Consider the following 22553-nt stretch of genomic DNA (forward strand, 5'->3'; position numbering starts at 1 on the left):
TTTTTGGTCTTTGTTTGCACAATAAATTAATTTTTACTATCAGTGGTTGTCAGTGCAACACATATCATAATCACAAAATATTTTATCATTGTGATAACTTATATTTCATTACGTTATATAAATTGGGGAAGATTATAAAATGAAAGTATCGTCAATGGTGAATCATGGATTTGAACCACGTGACTCGTTCAAGTCTTAGTCATCCAAAAGTCTCTTTAGAGAATGTCCTTGATTTCTTCAACACTATGGTCTAGGTTTTACAATTGACTGTAGAATTCTGATGCTATTCATTTCATTTTCCGTCTATTTTCGATCCAGTTAGTTTTATATTTCTTTATTTTTACGATATGCGTTAAGTTTTTGGTTATTTGTGGATGACTTTAATGTGTCTATGATTCTTTCATGTGTAGCCTATGTAAATAAAAAGTTAATTTAATATGGGAAATGATAATGTATTTCAAAATATAAATATCTAAGTTTACTGTATAAAATATGAATTTAAATGTAGTCTTCGGAATATGTATGATAACAACTTTCTTATGTTAAATATTAACGTACCTTGTTAACATGTTTCGACCTATTTTCGGTCATCTTCGGTAACAAGGTACGTTAATATTTAACACAAGAAAGTTCTTATCATACATGTTCCGAAGTGATACAGTGTTAAACGTTGTGCAATCAAGATGTATTAAATGTAATGTTAAGGAGCATTAGATATTGTTCTATAACTCGAGTAGCGTTTACAGTTAAATATTCAGTGAACCCGCGCTGCATTTCCTACAGGAGGTTGAAGATGTATTTCTCTCATACATGGACTGCCCGTGTTTCTTGTTTAGTTTTTGTTCTGCGTTGTCTTAGGCGGTTGTCTTGTGGTGTGCTGGTAACATAATCAGGAATTTCCGGGATAGTCCTGTTTCAATATATACCAGTATTATTTGTTCTTGATGCTCACAGAACTGAATACGAAACGGGAGGAAGTCATATTTTTGAATATAGGTGATCTTTTATGATAAATTAGTTAAGTTAAATACTGTATACCGACCCTCACGGTTTACGGCTAGTCGGCGAAATCAGCTGCTAAGCCTCACGCTTCCACCGCGCTGAAGGTCACATCAGGCGTCAATGTGAGTTTTACTCTTTCATGATAAACACGTGTTCTTAGGCGACGTGTCATCCTGGGTGGCACAGGCGGTATAGCGCTGGCATTCTGTGCTTTTGTCGCTAGATTTAGTGGCAAGTAAAAGAACTCCTGCGGGACAAAATTCCGGTACACCGGCGACGCTGATATAACTTCGGCAGTTGCGAGCGTCGTTAAATAAAACATTAAATTAAATCTTAAGCGACGTAATACAGTGTGTTAATTAAGTTAATATGGCTCAACTTAGGTATTCCATTCCCCCAAAAGTATTCATGTATGGTTTATACGTACGTACAGAATCGGCTGGTGCTGTGAGGAGATTATTTCAAGAGAGATTTACTGGTATCCAAGTTCCAAACCGAAATTCGATTCAAAGTGTATTAGTGTTCATTTTTAAATGTTTATTAGTAATAACTAACGCGACAAACTGTAGGTATATTTTTAAATGTTTATTTTTAAGCATTTTTACCACTAACGCGACAAACTGTGGTAGATTACTGCGGACTTCCTGACACTCGTTCACCGCAGTAATTGGCTTGACTCGCCCAAGACCCGCAAGCAGTGGAAGCGGACGCAAGGAGGATTGCTCATCAGGTAATACGTGCTGTATATAAATGGTATCTGCGAGCTACTCATCCGCGAAAAGAGAGCTAGCTCCTATCAGGAGGTGAGGCAGGATGGCCCACCTGTCAGCATCAGAGTCACGAATTCCATCCAGGTCACCTGTCGTACTTGAACAATAATCACATATAAGGGCACACAATGGGTCAAAACATGTCTAAATGTACGGGCTCATCCCGGATCCAGCTCATGTAAAAGCAAAGTCAGGCCAAGGTATCTGCGAGACCTACTCATACACTCAGACTTAGTATATAAATATTTTAGCGATACCAACAGTTTTGTGTGCGGATCTGAATTAAAGATTTCATTATTAAGAAATTTACTCATCAGTTAGTTTTCATTCTCTTTAATAAAATATTAAGTATAGGCCTAAAATTTCAAGGGAAAAATTGTTCCGGGCTGGGTATCGTTTAAAGGTCCCGGATCGTTATCCGGGCCCGGAACAATTTTTTTCTTGAAATTATTCAAGTCTTCTTCACAGGCAGCTTACCTGAAAGCTAGATTTGCATTAAGCATACAGTTAAACATCTCCAAATTTATTACATTAACAAGAAATCGTGGGAATATAAGAATGCAAAACGGGTGTAAATGAAGTAAAATCTATGAGACAAAATACATCAAATATTAACCAAAAGTAAAGGTGAAGAAAAACTGAACCGTTCTTTCGTATCAGTCTCGAAAATTAAACAATTCCGAAAACGAATGGATTATATCGGAATTCCGAAATAACTGTTTTGAACAGGTTAGAAAGTGATTCGGGGAGTCAGACGCCTGAACGTGGTTCTGTGCTTTATTTCTAATTCAATGTACGGTTCCAGTCAAGGTGTCCTCTATGACAGTGTCATAAGACAACTGTTTAAATCCACAAAATAATAATAATTACATTTTACTAAATTCAACGCAGTTTCTTGTTATAAGCATTGGTAAAAATGTGTAGGATCAAATTATTATTATTATTATTATTATTATTATTATTATTATTATTATTATTATTATTATTATTATTATTATTATTATTATTACATTTTAAGGAACCCGCAGGTTCATTACCGCCCTCACAGAAGCTCGCCATCATTTCCCTGTCTTGTGCAAGATTAGTCCAGTCTCTGTCATCATATCCCACCTCCCTCAAATCCATTTTAATTCAAATTATCATTAATATAATTGAATCGTGGATTGCAGAAAAAACAGATGTCATGAAAACTGAATTTTTCAGTAGACATAAAAAACGGTATTACTGGTGGTAGACCACATCATTGGTTATAGTACTGGCTTCTTCAGACAGAAGCCTAATAGATGTGTCGTTTTATACCGAATTTATTGGAATCTAATCAATTTGTTAATGAAATAAATCAATATATATTAGCTTGACATGTGCTGTTTCTGCAAGGAATCAAAATTGGAGTATAATAATTTCAGTTCAACCTAAGTTTGTCACATTAGGGATATTACTACTTTGTACTTAATACATAAGTTCAGCATATAAATGAACCTATTTTTCCACAATAGGCCACTGAAGAATATTATTGTAAAATTCCTGATATTAATGTGATATGTAACGCATTAGTTTGCATATATCGCCAAGCTTCTCTCTTTGAATTGGCACGATTTTGTCTGGTTATGCCAGTGGAGAAGGTAAATATGGTATTCTCCTTTGTACTTACAAGCAAACATTGTCATGGGGATAAATAAAAAAAATAATCTTTTTTCCTCCATTATTTTAATAATGTCAAAAGAAGTGCTTGCACAAATTTTGACCACTCGAGCGCAATTACGAGGGCCGTAAAAAATAAGTTTTCCTGGGGCCGTTTACAGAAAGAGAACGAAATTTAATGGAAAGTTTTATTGGAACATATAGCAATTGCTAAGTTATTTTTCAACGTATCCATCAGCAGAATTGAGACATTTGTCATTCAGTGGGATCAATTTTTGTATCCTTGTGTCGTAGATGTCTGCCGCCTGGAATCGGAACCAATGTATCCGCACATTTCTTTGACATGAGTTGTTTCTGCGCGCTTCCAGGATTTCACAGGTCTCCAAATGTGAGACGGCTATATTGACATATTTGGTTTCTGCATGGAATGATAGCCCTTTATCAACAGTCCATGAAACTCGAATAAACTCATTTCGCCACAAATAGTGAGATGTGTTGTTTCTGCAGTCTCTGATTCAATTAAATATTCGACAGCAGTCGTAAAACAACATTTACATTGACTAAGTAACAATTTATTCAGAATACAATTACAATACATGTTATATATTTGTATTACATTATTGTTTAATTTATCATTTATTCTTTGCAATGTTGAACTAAATCTATTATACATACAGGTCTATGTTTCTTTTCTTGACTTACCATACCACTTACAGCATTCTTCAGTGATGTACCGTACGTTATTTTGTATAATATTCTGTATCATAGGAAGCTTTTGTGAGTCGGATTTATAAAATAGAATAAAATGGAATGAAATAAAGTAAAATAAAATAAAATAAAATATGCATTCGTGTGTGTGTAGTTAGGTAGTTGATATCCTTATATTTGCATCACTTCCGCTGCAGTAATGTGGAATTTTATATCAGTGTTCATTTCTCTATAAAATAGGATTTTTTTTAGTTCTGTGAAAAGTCGAGGAGATTAAAGATATTATAACACATTATAAGTTATGTTTCGTACTTGGTGTCACTTTAAAACTTAGATAGTATTTCAAATTTGTACTCAAATTAATTATCCCTTTGATCGAGAACTTATTTACATTTTATAAATATTAAGATCAAATGTTTTATGCTAAAATAATATACAGTACAGCTACTTCCTGTTTAAAGCAAAACTATTAATACTGGAATACAAATATTTTCGTCTCCGAGTCATGTATACAGTTATCCCTAAGTCATAAAGTCTCCCAGAACTTCTCTCTAGAATAAAACATATCGGTACAGTGAGACTACTGATGTCTTTGATATTCGAAGCAAAAATAATTAAAAATCTGGGAATGATTAGCTGACGGGACTTCGGAGTAAATGGAGAAGATGAGGCCGATCAATACGTTCTCATTAGCTAGCGCGTGAAGCGGCATTTCACAGAAAAAATTGTCCTTTGTTGACTTCAAACGAAAATTAATGAACTATGCCACACTAAACTTTTCTTATGTACAGAATAGCTGTGCTATACACACATAATTCTCCCATATTTTCAGTTAACGCCATTATCAGTAATGACATAATTAATCTATACTAATAATAAATCTGTAGCCGAAAATTTTCTGGTAATTTTCGATTTTCCAAAAACAATTGGTCCTAACATATATAATTAACCACCTTGAAACCGAAAATCGCTTTTTTGAAATTTTTGTTTGTATGTCTGTCTGTCTGTATGTTTTTTACCTTTTCACGCGATAATGGATAAACGGATTTCGATGAAAATTGGAATATAAATTAAGTTAGATTTTAGGCTATATGGCATTCAAAATACATTATTTAAAAGGGGGGTTATAAGGGGGCCGGAATTAAATAAATCGAAATATCTCGCTTATTATTGATTTTTGTGAAAAATGTTACATAAGAAAAGTTTCTTTAAAATAATTTTCGATAAGTTTTATTCCTTGAAAAATTTTGATAGGACTGATATTTAATAAGATAAATGAGTTTTAAAATTAAAATAACTGCCATCTAAAGCCGTATAATGAAATAAAAAACAAATGACTTCTTCTATAAGGGGCCTTGGTCAACAACAATCAAAAGCTATGAAAGATAGCCTGCAGAGAATGTTTCTGTGTTTGTATGAAGTAATATCGGAAGATAAATTAACCGATTTCTATAATTAATTATTATTTCACCATTGAAAAGTGTAGTTTTTCTAGATGGACATAATGCTATAATGTTATTACAGTAACGTCTGATATCTATACTAATAATAAATCTGTAGCCGAAAATATATATGTCCCATTTGGCTCAAATATCCCCGATGTCTCAAGAAACCCCACCTTACCCGGTAATATAATATATGTAATGTAATATTATATAATATAATTTAAGTTATTTGAAGGGTTCAGAACCATAGTGGGCCAAACGCCATTTACTGAATACGTAGAAAACAAGGGTTAAAATTAAGTTATTCCATAATTCAATGGAAACCTATAACAAGTAAAATAAAGTATACACATTAAATCTAAATGATGTCAATGTTCATTAAACTATGGTTCATGTAATAAAAATTAGAAACATGTTAAAGGAATTGTCATTGCACCAATGAGTGGTCTCTGGACCAAAATGATCGCATTTTAATTATTTTGATGCAATTTAAATTAAGCAACATATTAAACGATTTATCCTTCTATCAAACACGAATGTTCCCTGGATCAAATGTCCTATTTTAATTATGTAATTACTTTATATTTATTTCTAACGGGTGCAGCGGAGCGCACTGGTACGGCTAGTAATATAATATATGACTGCATATGTTTAAGTCAGGAATTACAACAAACTGTTGAGCATCTAGTATTTAAATGCCCAATTCATGTCCCTAAAACATACATCCTATATCAGCGGTCGTCAGCACACTGCACTCTCGGGCTAGCGTCTCTTACCCGCAGGTCTCTTACAGCACCAGCGTGCACCCGTGGCTGCTGGCGGGTATGCTGTCTCCCTATCCCTTCTGCACGACAGAGCATATTTTGTTGCACTCCTTGCACTCTACCCATTTCAGCGAGTGCTGACGACCACTGTCCCATATCAACATCTTTTAAGGGGTTAGGTACAGCTTACAGCAGTAAAATGTTTGGAAATATTCAACATTTGTTTCCTCCATTACTGTATCTTGTACAAATCAAAATTGGTATGTGTAAAACACCGTCCTTGTGCTATATTAAAAAAAAAACATTTTGACGATTTAAAAAGAATTATATATATATATATATATATATATATATATATATATATATATTTTTTTCAAAATTCAGAATGATGGTAGTTTACTGTGCAGTGATAAAGCATGTTTACAATATCATTATCTTTCAACTACACTCCTTAACAAATATTTTTTTTTTGTGTTAGAAGAAAATACTGATATTTGACCATTGTTTTAAATGGATTTATTTTTATCAGACAATCTATCAAAGGTAGAGAAGTGATCTTGCATCATATTGTAGGTATGACAGGCATAAATACATACAAAAAATTTCATCACAGAATGCTGGATAGCTTTTGAGTTATGTGGGAAACGCTTCTTTACAGCACAGTGAACTGAAGTTTGAAAAAAAAAATGTAAATAACTTGTTTAAATCGTAAAAATATATTTTTTTTCATACAACAGAAGGATAGTGTTTTACACACACAAATTGTCATTATTGTACAAGATACAGTAATGAAGGAAACAAATGTTGAATATTTCCAAAATTTTACTGCTGTAAGCTGTACCTAACCCCTTAAAGCAGGCATCGCAAAACGTCATAAATTCATGACTCAATATAAATACTACCCGCTACACACAAAATGAAGATAAAGGGTGGGAAGCATCGGTCGCAGTAAGTTAGACAGCAGATACGGTTTGTGGTCGTCACTACATTCCATGTTCATAAAGAAATAACAAGAGAAAGAAGGAATGAATATCTTTTTAGGATTATATTACTTTAATCTGCATTCTTTTATTTTTTATTACAATATTTCCATTCGGTAAGATCTCAAAATTAGGAGGTAAATTCTGAAAGTGATGTCTCCAGGATGTCGTAGTATTTATCTATTTTTGAATCAGCAATATTTGAAAGTGACTTCAGACAAGCAAAACGAAACTCATTTTCTTTCAATTGTACTTTCCAAACATTTATCATCGTGTCGTATATGTTAACTATGTTCTGATCACGTCCTTGAAGTCGGCAGTTTAGTTTGTTCAGCTGTTCAGAAATATCTGTTATGAATGCCAAATTACTATTTCAGGGATGCAAAACTGTGCTACAGTTGAAGCACACGTCATAAGCCAGAATACGTAACTCATCCCTTTCCTTCAACTGTCGCGTCGTTGTACTACCGTAGAAGAGGGGGAAAAGAGAAGAGAGAACAAAGTGTTTACCAGTCACAGAAACGTCATTAAAGGCTCAGGCCTTGTAGATGGAGAAACGAAATCTTTCCCCATGCTTCCACCCCCTTCTTCCCCAGTTCTGCAACCCTGCACTATTCAGAATGGGCCACTGCTGACAGTACTGACAACGCTAGAGGAAGGGGTTCAGCTAGGAGAGAGGTGTTGTTAAGTGGAACTTACATCAGAGTTCAGGCGCTGTTTCACGAAACACAATTTTGAGTGAAACACTCCATTACCAACCTCTAACCAAGAAGCAATGCTGTTTTAAGCGCTTATATTCGTCATAAATTTAATTTTACAACATTCTAATCCTATGTAAATTCCTAAGTTTTAGTTAAATGTTTTCTGTATGTATCACTTTAATTACATAATCTATAAACCTACAAGGATACCACACCAAGCACTAAATTACCGCCCTTTAGGAACAAGATCTGTGGGCAGTCCGCTGAAACGAAGGAGTGAGACAGTAAGAGGCCACCAGCCTTAATACATGATAGGAAGAAAAAGAAAAATCTATAGGCCTATACCTAGCATACTTATTGCAAAATATTAATTCAAGAATAGTAATAATGTAATCATTATTATTATTATTATTATTGTTACTACTACTACTACTACTACTACTACTACTACTACTACTACTACTACTACTACTACTGCCACTACCACTACCACTACCACCACCACCACCACCATCACTACTACTTACAAATGGCTTTTAAGGAACCCGCAGGTTCATTGCCGCCCTCACATAAGCCCGCCATCGGTCCCTATTCTATGCATGATTAATCCAGTCTCTATCATCATATCCCACCTCCCTCGGATCCATTTTAATATTATCCTCCCATCTATGTCTCGACCTCCCCAAAGATCTTTTCCCTTCTGGCCTCCCAACTAACACTCTATGTGCATTTCTGGATTCGCCCATACGTGCTACATGCCCTGTCCATCTCAAACATCTGGATTTAATGTTCCTATGTCAGGTGAAGAATACAATGCTTGCAGTTCTGTGTTGTGTATAGTCCTACCATCGGATCTGTGCCCCCGTAAGATATGCGAACTGAACCTTAATTCCTTTTCAGCCTCGGCAATTCATTTCTGTCCCTGTATTCCTATTTCTCTCTTTTCTATCCCTCTCTCTTTCTCTCCCCCACTACTCACAATTTTGAGCCTTCTTGCGGGACAGTTTATTTGCACTTGCAGTCCAGTGTTGTCAACTCAACATGAATACTGTAGCACGGAGTGGTGAAAGAAATATTATTAAGCAAGTAATAGCATTTTGCGATGAAGAGAAACAAACACGTCATTATTTGTTTCCTATAAATCGTGCAACGAAAAGAGCAGCTGCGATCACAGGTGAGGCTTATTTTATTTCAATTGATTACGTATTAAAATTACTTACTTAACTAATACTAACATAATGCTACTTTTTTATGTAATTTATATAGGCAGGTCAGAGCGCCTAATAAAGAAAATCAGGAGAGAGGGAGTCTGTGCAGGAGATGAAAAGCTAAAGTCGCCAGGGAAGAACAGATCAAGGGAACCTTTAATTCTTGTAGATGATATGGACAGATGTATTTTAAGAAGAAAGATACAAGAATTTTATACGATGCAGAAAGAAGTTCCGACATTGGAGAAATTATTGAAGGTTGCGAGAGAAGCAATAAATTTCCAAGGAGGGAGAGAAACGCTACGGAAAGTGATTCGAGACATGGGATTTAGATTTTTAAAATGTAGAAATACAAGATGTATTTTGATTGAAAGAAATGATATTGTAGCATGGAGGGCCAGTTATTTAAGAAAAATTGCGAAATTTCGCAGAGAAGGAAAGTATATTGTGTATTTAGACGAAATATGGATACATCCACATTATACTGTTAAAAAATGCTGGCAAAGCGATGATGTTTCTGGCGTTACATCTTACGACAGTCCTGGCGAACGGCTGATAATCACTCATGCTGGAGGCAGCGAAGGTTTTATTGATGGCGCGCTACTCATTTTCAAGTCAAAAAGGAAAACGGGTGATTATCACGACGAAAAGAACAGCACCAACTTTCAGAAGTGGCTCCTGGAGAAACTGATAAGAAATTTATCTCCCAACTCATTGTGGTGATGGACAATGCAAAATATCACACAGTTCAAGAAAATAAGCTACCGTGTACTGCAAACAAGAAGGCAGAAATTCAACAATGTCTGCGAATGAATGCTATAACCTTCGAAGAAGATATGACAAAAGCAGAATTGTTGGAAATTGTAAAAAGGAATAAACCTGAGCCGACTTATATAGCTGACCGCCTCCTCCACGAACACGGACATACAGTGTTGCGATTGCCACCGTATCATTGCGATCTTAGTCCTATTGAGTACGTGTGGGGTTTGGTAAAACAAAAAGTTGCAAGTAAAAACATAAAATCTAGTTTAAGCGAGATAAGAACTATCACAGAAGATGCCATTTCATCAATAACAAGTGATGTATGGAAAAAAGAATGTGAACATGTACAGAAGTTAGAGGCGGAATATAGGGAGAAGGAAGTGGCTCGATTTGTTATCAATTTGAGTGAAGACAGCAGCAGCAATAGTAGTGAATCAGATTCAGATATGTCCGGGATATGCCCTCTGTAGTTTCATGTATAGGCCTAATTCAAGTCTTGGTCTTTTGTAAATATGTAAATTGTCAATTATTTTCATAAGCATAAATCAGAACACCTGCACTTTATCATTATCAGTATGTTATGTTATATAGTATGTAAATAAGGTCTATCATGTAGTAACTTCGCCATGGCCGGTCCCTAGCCCGGATGAGAAAGAAGGAGGGTACATGACTATGTGTTCATTCATTCCCAAAAAATTTACAATTTCATTAGGACTTCAAGATCACGTTCCAAAACTAACAAAATAAGATAATGAGGTGAAGGAGAAATATTTATGACGAAAACACTTCTCTTTAAAAACGAAATAGATTCCCTTCGCGTACTTTCCATTTAACCAATAAATATCCACTGTAATAATATAATTATCTGCAAACAATCGTAAGTCAATCAGCGTCATTAGACCTACTTAAATTAAATTATGAATAAGTAATAATTAAGATTACATTATTACAAGCAATATTCAAGGGATATGACACTGTTTGACGGAAGTTTGGCAACATCCCTATTCGGCAAGGATCGTGGCCTGCTGTTTGACGTAGTGGGAGAGAAACGGGTGGAATGGGGTGAGTAGAGGCGTTAACTTTTCCAAGAACGAGGACAGCGCTGAAGAGGCATAGATCCGTTGGTGCAACTTATAACTTTCTCCATTCTCCTGTAACTTCATTCCTCTTAGCTTCAAATATTTTCCTAAGAAACCTATTCTCAAACAACCTTAATCTCTTCCTCTCTCAAAGTGAGAGTCCAAGTTTTACAACCATATAGAACAGCTGGTAATATAACTGTTTTATAAATTCTAACTTTCAGATTTTTTGACAGCAGACTAGATGACAAAAGATTCTCAACCGAATAATAACAGACATTTCCCATATTTGTTATGCGTTTAATTTCCTCCCGAGTTATATTTGTTACTGTTGCTCCAAAATATTTGAATTTTTCCACCTCTTCGAAAGATAAATCTCTAATTTTTATGTTCCCATTTCGTATTATTATTATTATTATTATTGTTATTATTATTGTTATTATTATTATTATTATTATTATTGTTATTGTTATTATTATAAATTATTATTATTATTATCATTATTATTATTATTATTATTATTATTATTATTATTATTATTATTATTATTATTCCATGTTCCTAAAATGTAGCTGTCGTGGTCATATGAGAGGCATACGGAGTCATGATCTTATTATACAATAGAAATTCAAAAGGTTTTTCCATGGTTTCCAGGTGCATTAAAACCTCTAACTTATATAGCAATAAATATAGTCCATGTAGGCCTATCTTGAGGTTAGAATTTTTTGTGCAATGGTAAAATATTTAGCTTAGATATTAGTAATAATAATAATAATAATAATAATAATAATAATAATAATAATAATAATAATTTTTGTGCTAACGTATTACTGACTTCTCGCTGTTGGTTAGCACATTTAAATAAATAAAAATAATTGACCGAGAAAAAAGAATTCATGAATAACAGTGTTACAAGCATGATAGAACTATATCGTAGGACTTGCCAAAGGTCTCGAAACGGTGACGTAATTTATATACAACCCGCACACCACTATTATAGAGAGGTATGTTGTGGGTATATCCTCAGTTATTGCAGTGAATGACAGTGCTTGGATAAGAAGAGGGTGGGGGTATGACGCCATACTTGAGTAGAGTCAGGGGCATGTGTCGCGACACAGCTTTTGGCGATCACTGTGACGTAGGTAGATTGGGAAATTGCCTGCCTTATGCATTGATTTACGCCAATTTTGCAAAGGTGTTAATCTAGATACAGTACTTTTAGGCTTTAAAAGTTTTGTCTGGAGTAGTTTTTAATTGGAAACTTAATTCTTTAGATATTTAATTTATGCGACACAAAAATTAAAAAAAAAATCTGAACTTTACTGTTCTGTTTATTACTCTGTTGCATGTAAGTCAAGCTCAATATAAAATATCAGGCAACCATCAAAAGACGATTACAATAAATTTCTAAATCTAGGATGTTACACACATGTTACTTCATTTTTTCTTCCTTTCGCTCTTTCTAGCTTTCTTCTTTTCCTTGTCTCTTTATTAGTTTACTTTGTCTTTGTCTCTTCATTTATTGTCCTTCTCTTCGTTCTTTTATTTTTCCTGCTCTTTTCCTTTCCTTCAATCTGTCCTCTAATCCTTCATATTTTATTATCTTTCTTTCTTTCTTTCTTTCTTTCTTTCTTTCTTTCTTTCTTTCTTTCCTCCTTTGTCTCCCTCCTTCTCTACTTCTTTTCCGCCTCCTTCTCTGATGTCTTTCGTACTATTTCAATTTACTTTTATGCATTCCTTAAGTCTTTTTCAGTTACGTTTCTTTCTATTGTTCTTTCTTTTTTTGATTGAAATCTGAGACTTGAACATTTATACTGCAAATGATGATATACCACGGCACATACAATAATAGTATGAGTAATGAGCTTTGTGAGTAATAATGTCATGACATGAAAATTGGAATGAATTCTGCGGCGCTGAATAAATCAAGTATAATTACAATGTTAGGCATTTAAAATGATATAATAGACTATAATTACGTATAAGAATAATAATTTTAATTAAAAGTCAGACTATTCTGGTAGCGCAAGTGGTGGGTTTGCAGAAATTTGACTAGAGAGCGTTACGACTGGCGCACTTGGGTCTTTATGAAGCATAAATATGAATGTTGCTGTGGTGGTTTCACTTGATTCTTCTCACAAAACGTCTTGTTTGTAGAATTTCAAAGCGGAAATGTCGCTAAAAGTCTGAACGTCGCCATAAACCAGCGTCGACATCACTCACACTGGCTTCATGAAGACATGAGAAAACGCGTCACGAATGACGATGCGAAATATATGCGGACTGCACTTGAAGCGCCGTCATTTTGTTCACAGGACTTTGATCTCATGCTGATGGATCGTCATCTCGAGAGCGGCAGAACTTGTTGACGTAAGAAAAACAGAATGACGTTGTAAAACATGGCACGGTATTCATACCGAGGAAAGAGTCCTGATTGCTTGTACCTTTTTATGGCAGATGGAACACCGTGAAAATTAATTCCACCATGTTTAGGAAACGTATTTCTTTCACCCTACTTTCTCAAACACAGTGACGATGAAACTAGATCTTATATTACATTTTTTTAAATGTGAAATATAAACCGTAGTATAGAAACTATTTTGAGCCAACATTTACACCGCGTGGAGAGCACAGAAATGAATTCGATTTTCATTTTATAGTAGTATGGTTTATTCTTGTTTCATTTGATATTATAAGTTGTTTTTAATGCAAGTTCTGTGTTTTTTATTTTGTTCGTTCAGTAATTGAATACGAGTTTGCGGCATGAAAAAACTCTTTCTAAAAAGTATTCATATGTTTACAGCTAAGGCAAAATCTGCTCATACAAATTAAATAAAGATCTATACAGTATTGGACTATATGGCCTAAAAATTTTTGTACCGTGATCAGCTTGTAATTCATATGGGAAACATATCAGTGTAACTTTAAGGAGCTTCTCTTTCTTTGCCATTATCCTTTTTTCAACCTTGGCCACTATGCTGGATCCAAGATTCGCCAGTTGAATCGCCCGATTAAGAGCGGTGGATTTTAATGGCTTAAACGTTAGCATACTTTCCTTCCGAAGAGATATGAAAGATATAGGTCTTGTAGATTTACGGCACGCAATTTCTCTAAATGATAGGCATCCAGGCAAAATTCATCGATCATCTCTCGCCCACACAAAGTATCGTAACTTGTGTGTGGAAATCCTTTAATCTTTTGAGAAAGCAAAACCTTTCTTACAGAATGACCAATCAACAATAAAAGACCAAAAAATGCAAAATAAAAGTAGTCTAGGCCATAGGTATTACTTCGCGTTGAAGTGGAACGAGTTTGTATTGTACAATTTTGTATAGCTTAACGAAAATATGTTTGTAAATTGAATTAATTTGTTTATTATGTATTTATATGTTTGTATAGTTTGGCTGATAAATTGTATATGCTTTTAAAATGACTAGTAGTCTGTATAGCTCTACTGATGAATTGTATATGCTATATAGCTCAATTGATGAATTGTATATGCTGTAAATTGTATACTGGGTGTTTATTTCAAAGTGTGTCATGACGTCACTGTTGTGAGTCAGCGATTTGAAGCGAGTTTCAGCTTTTATGTTAGAGAAGTTGCCTATTAATCAAGGCGTTCAATCTGAATTTGAGAACTTGTACGGTATAACTTGAACGTCGTAGCAACAGATGGCGGCCTGTAAAGTCTGTGTGCTACCACAACCTCTTTCGAACTGTGTTTTGCGCGGGCAAGTCGTACGCAGGGTATTTGCTATCATCGGTTGCGTACGGCAACATTCCACAACACAAATCAAATGCTCCGTGTCCATGTTGACCGTCGAAGTTAATGTCAACAAATACGTAAGTAATCGTCTTAACCCTCTCCCCATATCCCGACAGTAAGAAAAAAAACTCACTCCAGGACGTGTTTCCAAACAGTTCACATTCCTGCCACTACTGGAGTTACCGTACGTATCGGTACGTACTCTTCAGAATGAACGCCGTACTTGCTAGGCAACTTCTCTGGCACATAGGTAATACGCCTCTGCGGAAGTGTAGGAAGATTGAATTGTCTAGGCTCATCGGCTAGCCACATGTCGCCATACAGCGAGCCATGACACACTTTGAACTGAACACGCAGTAGTAGTTTGTATAGCTCAACTGGTGAATTGTTTATGATTTTAAATTGAAGTAATCTACTTGATTGTACAAATTTGTATAGCTTAACGAAAGTATGCTTGTAAATTGAATTAATCTGTTTACTTTGTATTGTATATGTTTGTATAGTTTGGCTGATGAATTGTATATGCTTTAAATTGAATAGTAGTCTGTATACTCTTGATGAATTGTTTATGATTGTAATTTGAAGTAATCTGCATGATATGTATTATCAATTTCTGTATATTTCAACTGAATGAATTGTCTATGCCTTAAATTGAATAGTAATCTGTATACTCTATTGATGAATTGTTTATGATTGTAATTTGAAGTAATCTGCATGATATGTATTATCAATTTCTGTATATCTCAACTGACTGAATTGTCTATGCCTTAAATTGAATAGTAATCTGTATACTCTATTGATGAATTGTTTATGATTGTAATTTGAAGTAATCTGCATGATATGTATTATCAATTTCTGTATATCTCAACTGACTGAATTGCCTATGCCTTAAATTGAATTAACTAGTTACATATTATGTTTTACAGCTCAACTAATGAATAATCGTTTCTGTTTGTAAATTTAATAATCTGATTGGCTATGTACTGTATATTTTTAGTAGAGCCATCGATGTAGCTCAGTCGGCAGACTCGCTGGCTGCTGATCCGGAGCTGCGCTCGGGCTTAGGTTGGATCCCCCTTTTGGTCTCATTCATTGGTTTTTTCCGAGGTTTTCTCCAGCCGTGGGACTGATTCCGGATGGTCTATGGCGAGTCCTTCATTTCACCCCCTTTGGTCTGATTACCTGATTGGATTTTTTCCGAGATTTTCCCCAACCATATGGCAAATGCCGGGTAATCTTTTGGCGAATCCTCGGTGCTCATATCATCTCATTACATCTCGCCAAAATATTGTAAAACATTGTAGAAAATTTCGAAATTGTAAAATTGTAAAAAAACTGTAACAAAATTTGTAAAAATTGTAATTGTAATCTTGTAAAATTTTGACTTGTTCCACATCTTAAAGCTTTATTACTAATGTAAGATCTGTGGAATATAATAAATGAAATAAAAATGCAAAAAAAAAAAAAATATATCCTGCATTGTCTGTGAAGTCTCAGAAAAAAAGATGATATTTCATCAACTTCCGAGCCCTAGTCATTACTATAATTCTTCACGCACGTCGTAGGCAGCATTTTTACTCCAGTAATTTTGCATATCTTCGCCTATACAATGTTTTCTTGGACGACCGATGCTTCTTCTCTCTATTGGTCGATTGTTATTTCGTTTATAGGGCAGTCTGGTAATATTTTTCTTTGAATGTGGGATATTCACTTACTTCTATACTCCATTATTTTTTTATTTAAATTAAAATATTACAGTTCATTACATATGTCTTCATTTCTCGTATGCTCTATTTTCCGGTGTCCAAATATTATTCTTAAAAATGTCATGTCGTTCGTAGTCTTGTTTTCCTCTCTTTCCGTCATTACCCATGGCTCACTCCCGTACAATAGCTTTGCACGAACAGGACTTTATAAACTTTCAATAAAATATTTGTAATTCTTTTGTAGTGTCTTCTTACTTGTTTAAATAAAGAAGGGAATGATTAAGGTGAGATAACCCTTGAAATTCTCAAGTATTTGCCACTTCAAAAATGATAATTTTTGGAAATACTGTATTATGAAAAAAGTAAACACGTTGGATAATAATATAAGACAAAATGGAACTGATCTCGATGTGTTCGGTAGGTGCTACTTACAAAATACGTAGTTCGATTGAAAAGAGTATTATTGCTTTCCATTTTAAGACTTTCTTTTGTGTTGTGTTATAACTATAACACTTTACACCATCAGGTGTTTGGGTCAAAGGCTGTTGATAGGACAGAGAGCCATTATAGGCTATTTTCACTTCTGTGAAATTTCATATCATGCACATTATGTAAATACTTCAGTTTTGGATAATATTTTAAGTTGGAGAACTCCCCACTTAAAGAGTTTCAGTCCCTTACGGCACTAAACATAAAAGAAAACATCATCATCGCAGTTTTAGTCTTGGGAATATAAAGTTTATTACAAAGCGTTAGCATATAACGCCTGATTGTTTAGAAAAGAATCCCTACTAATATTATCAAGAAAAACACAACTCGAATATCTTTTCATACAAACTCCTACGCAGTTTAGAATATTGAAGCTCGACCTGTCCAAATACAGACTGTACAATAACAATTCAACGAAATGTAAAATGAGGATGAAACCGTTAATGACATCAATATTCCCACAACGTTGAAGCTTGAGAGGCGATCCGCAACAAGCTCGTTTGTAGATGAAAAAGACGAGACAACAATATATGAATGAGAGGTAATTTAATAAGATTGGAATAGGCCGGTGAACTGTTGTATAAGGATACACAGATGAATCGATAACTGCACCAATTGATTTACAGCACACGTAGAAAGTTCCACATTCTTACTGATACATGCTTTTATGTGAGTTACGCATGTACAGAATACATGTATTAATACATGTGCAACATGCATGTGTATGTGCGTGCATGTATGTGACTGAGTATGTGCATGTTTGTACAATCACGAACAGAAGTATAAGCATAAAGGAACCCAAACATTAACTTCATGCTAACGTTTATCTACAGGAACATCATTTTATTTTTACTTCAATTTTTATTGTACCTGAGTTTTTTTAATGTACTTCACTCCCATCCCTTCTACTAATGAAGTTCAACTATCCTCCATACAGAAGCAAGGCCACATATGCAGTCGTCTTACGGTCATAGTAAACAGTATTGAGTTAGTGAGTAGGCTATAGTACGTTCCAGAAATATGATCGCGTTTTCCAGTGAAGGAAGAGCTTTCAATATTGAATCATATTTTCGCACAGATGCTGTGTCCGTTTAGTTACGTCGCATCCCTGTTTCCCCCACCTGCTTCTGCTCGCCCCTCTGTAAAGGCTAGTTATTAGCTCTTTTCTGAAAACATTTTCTGTTAGGAATATTGTACAACTATTTAAAATTAATTAAATAAAAGGACCTCGTTAAGTAATTAACTGTCAAGTGACTTTCCCCCTTTCTACGATCCTGCGACATAACCAGTTGGACGGTTAGTAAATAGCGTGTCTGAGTAATTGAAGTGAAGACTGAAGTTACAATATGTAAGGTATGCTATAGAGTAGGTACAGGATTATTTCAACATGAGTTACTGGTACGAAGGACGAAACTGAAAATTGGAATTAAGTACAATAGTCTAAAGTGAGATAATATGGACAAAAGAACTGAAGCCTCTATCGAAATGAACGGCCAACATTTTAAAAAATGTGTTTAAATATCCATATTATGATTATTTTTTAATTTTAATGTACTCTCCACATTGTATGATAATGTGCTGTAGATAATATACTACACATTGCATAACGAATACGTCCTCATGGATAACTCAGTTCGTGAGTAAAAACACGTCTTATTGTTAATAATGCACTTGTATTTTGATTAAAGAGAAACCTAATGAAAATTATCAAACTCAAAGTCATGATATTTTCTAGTTTACGTAAATGGACGAACTACTTTTCTTCCCTCCTATACCTAGTAAAGTGATTTGTTTGTATGTTACGCCAGTATCATCAAACTCCTGTCGTTGAAGGGGGTAGCAAACGGTGTTTCCGGTTCTTAACCGTTAATCCAAAGGTATAGCCAGGTTAATATTAGAAATATTAGTAAAAATAAAATAATGTCCCAGTGTATACAGGTATCGAAAAATTTTGCTGTTAGGATACTTCACCCTTTTGTTGTGCAAAATACTACATAAAGAGAAAATAAACTGAAAACACCAAAGCAAAATAGTACATTAAAATATCTGTTAGTGACGCTATATGATGGGACAGAAACTAAATCCAGGAAACAGGCATCGGTACTGTCTTAATTGTTTTGGATTACACTCCCAGCAAGCTATTACTTTATAAATAAACACTAAGTATTACTGAGCCAAAAAAAAAAAAAAGGAAGAAGGGAGAAGAGTTGACAATTAAGGAAAGAGAAATTAAAACGAACCTACACGAACAATAAAAATCTTACAGTGAAATAGGCAAAGTTATGAACAGAGCCGCTTTACAGTAAAAACAGTAATCAGGAATTTCAACAAAACAAAAACATTGATATATAAGCCGCGAAGAGGGCAGCCACCTAAGCTAGATAACAAGAAAGATTATGAAAGTGGTTAAACAAAATCTCAGGACTAATTCAACACAAATAGCAGCAGAATTAAATTAATTAGGTAAAACCATGTAACCCCGTACAGTAAGAAGAGTACTACACAAAAATGGGTACCATGCAAGATCGGAAGAAAGAGTAAAGTAAATATGAAGAAGAGAGTGCTGTTTGCTAATGCATACGTATGTGTAAAAAAAATTCTGAGTTCTGAAAAAAGTTATATTTTCTGATGAAAGAAAATGTAACATTTTTCAGAATAATGGACGCATTTTTGTGTGGAGAACAAATAATAGAGAGTGGGTTCGAAAATATCTAATTGATGTAAAACATGGAGGTGGTGACGTTATGGTGTGGGGTGTATGGTAGCTAATGGGGTAGGTGAACTTGTGTCTATCGAGGCAGTGAATAAGTATATATACAGGTTGGAAGTGAAATAGCCCTGCATATTTTCAGAGCCAATAGCTCATGTTGTATGTAACAAAAAAGTGTAATACCATATTGGTGGAAAGTTCATAGTTTTCTCAGAAAAAAATTTTTCCCAAATGTTTAACAACCTCGTATTCGGTAACTATTGCGAGTAGGATTGCGATTTTTGTCTATATCGGTAGAAAAATGCAATAAAGGATAATTTATCCCTCTGACGTATTTCAGGAGCGTGGACGCTGTTCGTGTAAATTTAATTTAAAAACGACTAATTTCAAGCCACTGAACGATGCGAGCAGATTGCAACTTCGTAGCAAGAGATGGGGATTCGCGTAGAGGAAACAGGCCGAGTTCGTTGACCCCTTATATCTGTAATACGAGAAGAAGGAAGATTGTTGCCAGACAACTGAAACTTCCGACTTAGTTTTCTAATTAACCGTGCATTTAATCACGAAACGTAATACAGGTTTTCTATTCCTTTAAATGTACTCTATCGTCCCTTTCAATCTGCAGGATTATTTCACTTCCACTTTGTATAAGGATATATTGCAAAACAATCTCGAAAATAGTGAAAACAAACTGAATCTGGCAGACAATTACTACTTCCGACAGAACAACGATTCTAAACATACTGCAGAAATTGTTCGTGTGTGGATCGTTTACAATACCCCTCATCAACTTCACACTCATCCATAGTCACCAGACATCAATCCTATTGGACATCTTTGGGATGAATTGGACAGAAGGGTGCGTAAACACGCCATTACTAGCAAAAAAAAAAAAAAAAAAAAAAAAACAATATTGAAGAAGATGCTTCTGAAAGAGTGGCGAGAAATACGGGCTGAAGTCACTGGTAAGCTTGTTGGTTCCATGCAAAACAAGCTTAAGATGGTTATTCGCAGAAAAGGGAAGCCAACGAAGTACTAAATGAGTGATATTTCGTCTGGAACCAAAAAAGATGGACGACAATTGTACTGTCCATATATTTGTATCCATCATTATCAGAGACAAGCAGGGAAATTATTTTGTTTTCTTTTTTTTTTTTTTTTGTAGCATTTATTTTGATTTCTAAAGTATTATTTTATACTTACAGGAGCGGAGATTAATTTATTTTCAGTTTCAATGTTATAATATGTATAATAGAGTGAAATATAAATTTGTAAGTATATATTCTGCTTATGTGATTATACTTCTGACCGTGACTGTATGTAACTACATAAGTGTGCGTGCATGTATGACTATGTGCATGTTTGTATGTGACTATGTGTGCGCACACGTATGTAACTAAGTGTGTGCATATTTGTGACTACATGTGTGCGCGCATGAGTGTATGTGATCTGTGTGCTTTCATGTATGCAACGGATGTGTACGTTTGTGCGAGAATGTGTGCTTGCTACGAGGCTGTACTACATACGTGGAACGTATGTTTGCGTGCATAAGTGCGATACATGTGTGCACGAATGTGACGTCTGTGTGCGCGTGCATGTGTGCGACGTGTGTATGCGTGCATGTGTACGACGTGTGTATGTGCATGCGTGCGATTTATGTATTCGTGAATGTATAATTTCACATGTGTGAGTCTGTATGTCATGTATGAGTATTATGTTTATGTGACGTAATTATGTATGTTATGTTATAGGTGTATATGTTTGTGTATGTGTCAGTCGATAATGTGAAATCGTATGTGGCTTTCTTAAGTTGTGTTCGGCGAGATGCATATTTGTTTACAAACACATCTGTATACTCATGCAAGCACAGAACACGTTGATCCCAAAGACTCATTTTCCTTGTAGTTACGAAGCAAAGCTAGGCTTTCAAAAGTGTAAGCCAATTGAGATAATCTGGACGGAAAAAGGGAATCATTACACGCGTTACATAATTTCCTTTGACAATAAAAAGCGAGCATCGCACAGTGAATAGAGTTATTTGTGTCGTGTGCTTATGGTACAGTCATGAAACAAATTGGTAGCTGAAAACGAGGTACAGTACTTAAGGGCTTACCTTTATCCACGTGTATATGGGTACAAGAGATCTGTTTATTAAAATTGTATCCGCTTTAATAACTTTTTAAATCGTCACTAATAATAATAATAACAAAATATGCTGGATACATAGGTTAAAATCTTGCTGAGACAAAATTTACTTTGGACAGAACCTTGTGGTATGTTATATCGAGAAACTCTGAGTTTCCACATATATGTGGCTTCATTATATGACCAGCGACTTGATCTGAAAAGACAATGAAAAGAGAGGACTTACTACATTATTTAATCGACGTATTTATGGAAATACATCGCAAGGTCTTTAAACTTTGTATTCTTAAAAATATACAGATATATTTATTTGGTGATTTTATATTTAACCTTCCATTAAACTAGGCAGACTGTTCATAGATGATGGGATTATCACACAGAGATAATAAAGAAATGGTATAGTGTGAGTGGTAGTTCAGATCACATTATATATGTGATCAGCGGTGGTAGTAAGAAGTTCCACAGTTGCTTTACTAATTACACATGTCTCGAACTTTCTCGGGAATTGAATCACAAATATTTTAGTGAGAAATAGTCAGTTGTATCCACAACTGCCCTGTCATGGCTCAGAGCTAGTACTCTGGTTTTCCATACAGCCTGCCCGGGTTCGATCTGTAGAGTGATCGTGATGGAATTTGTTGTGGACGAAGCAGATTCTGCAGAGAATTTTCTCGGGA

Source organism: Periplaneta americana, chromosome 4 (assembly GCF_040183065.1).
Source record: "Periplaneta americana isolate PAMFEO1 chromosome 4, P.americana_PAMFEO1_priV1, whole genome shotgun sequence".
In the NCBI taxonomy this organism is placed as follows: Eukaryota; Metazoa; Arthropoda; class Insecta; order Blattodea; family Blattidae; genus Periplaneta; species Periplaneta americana.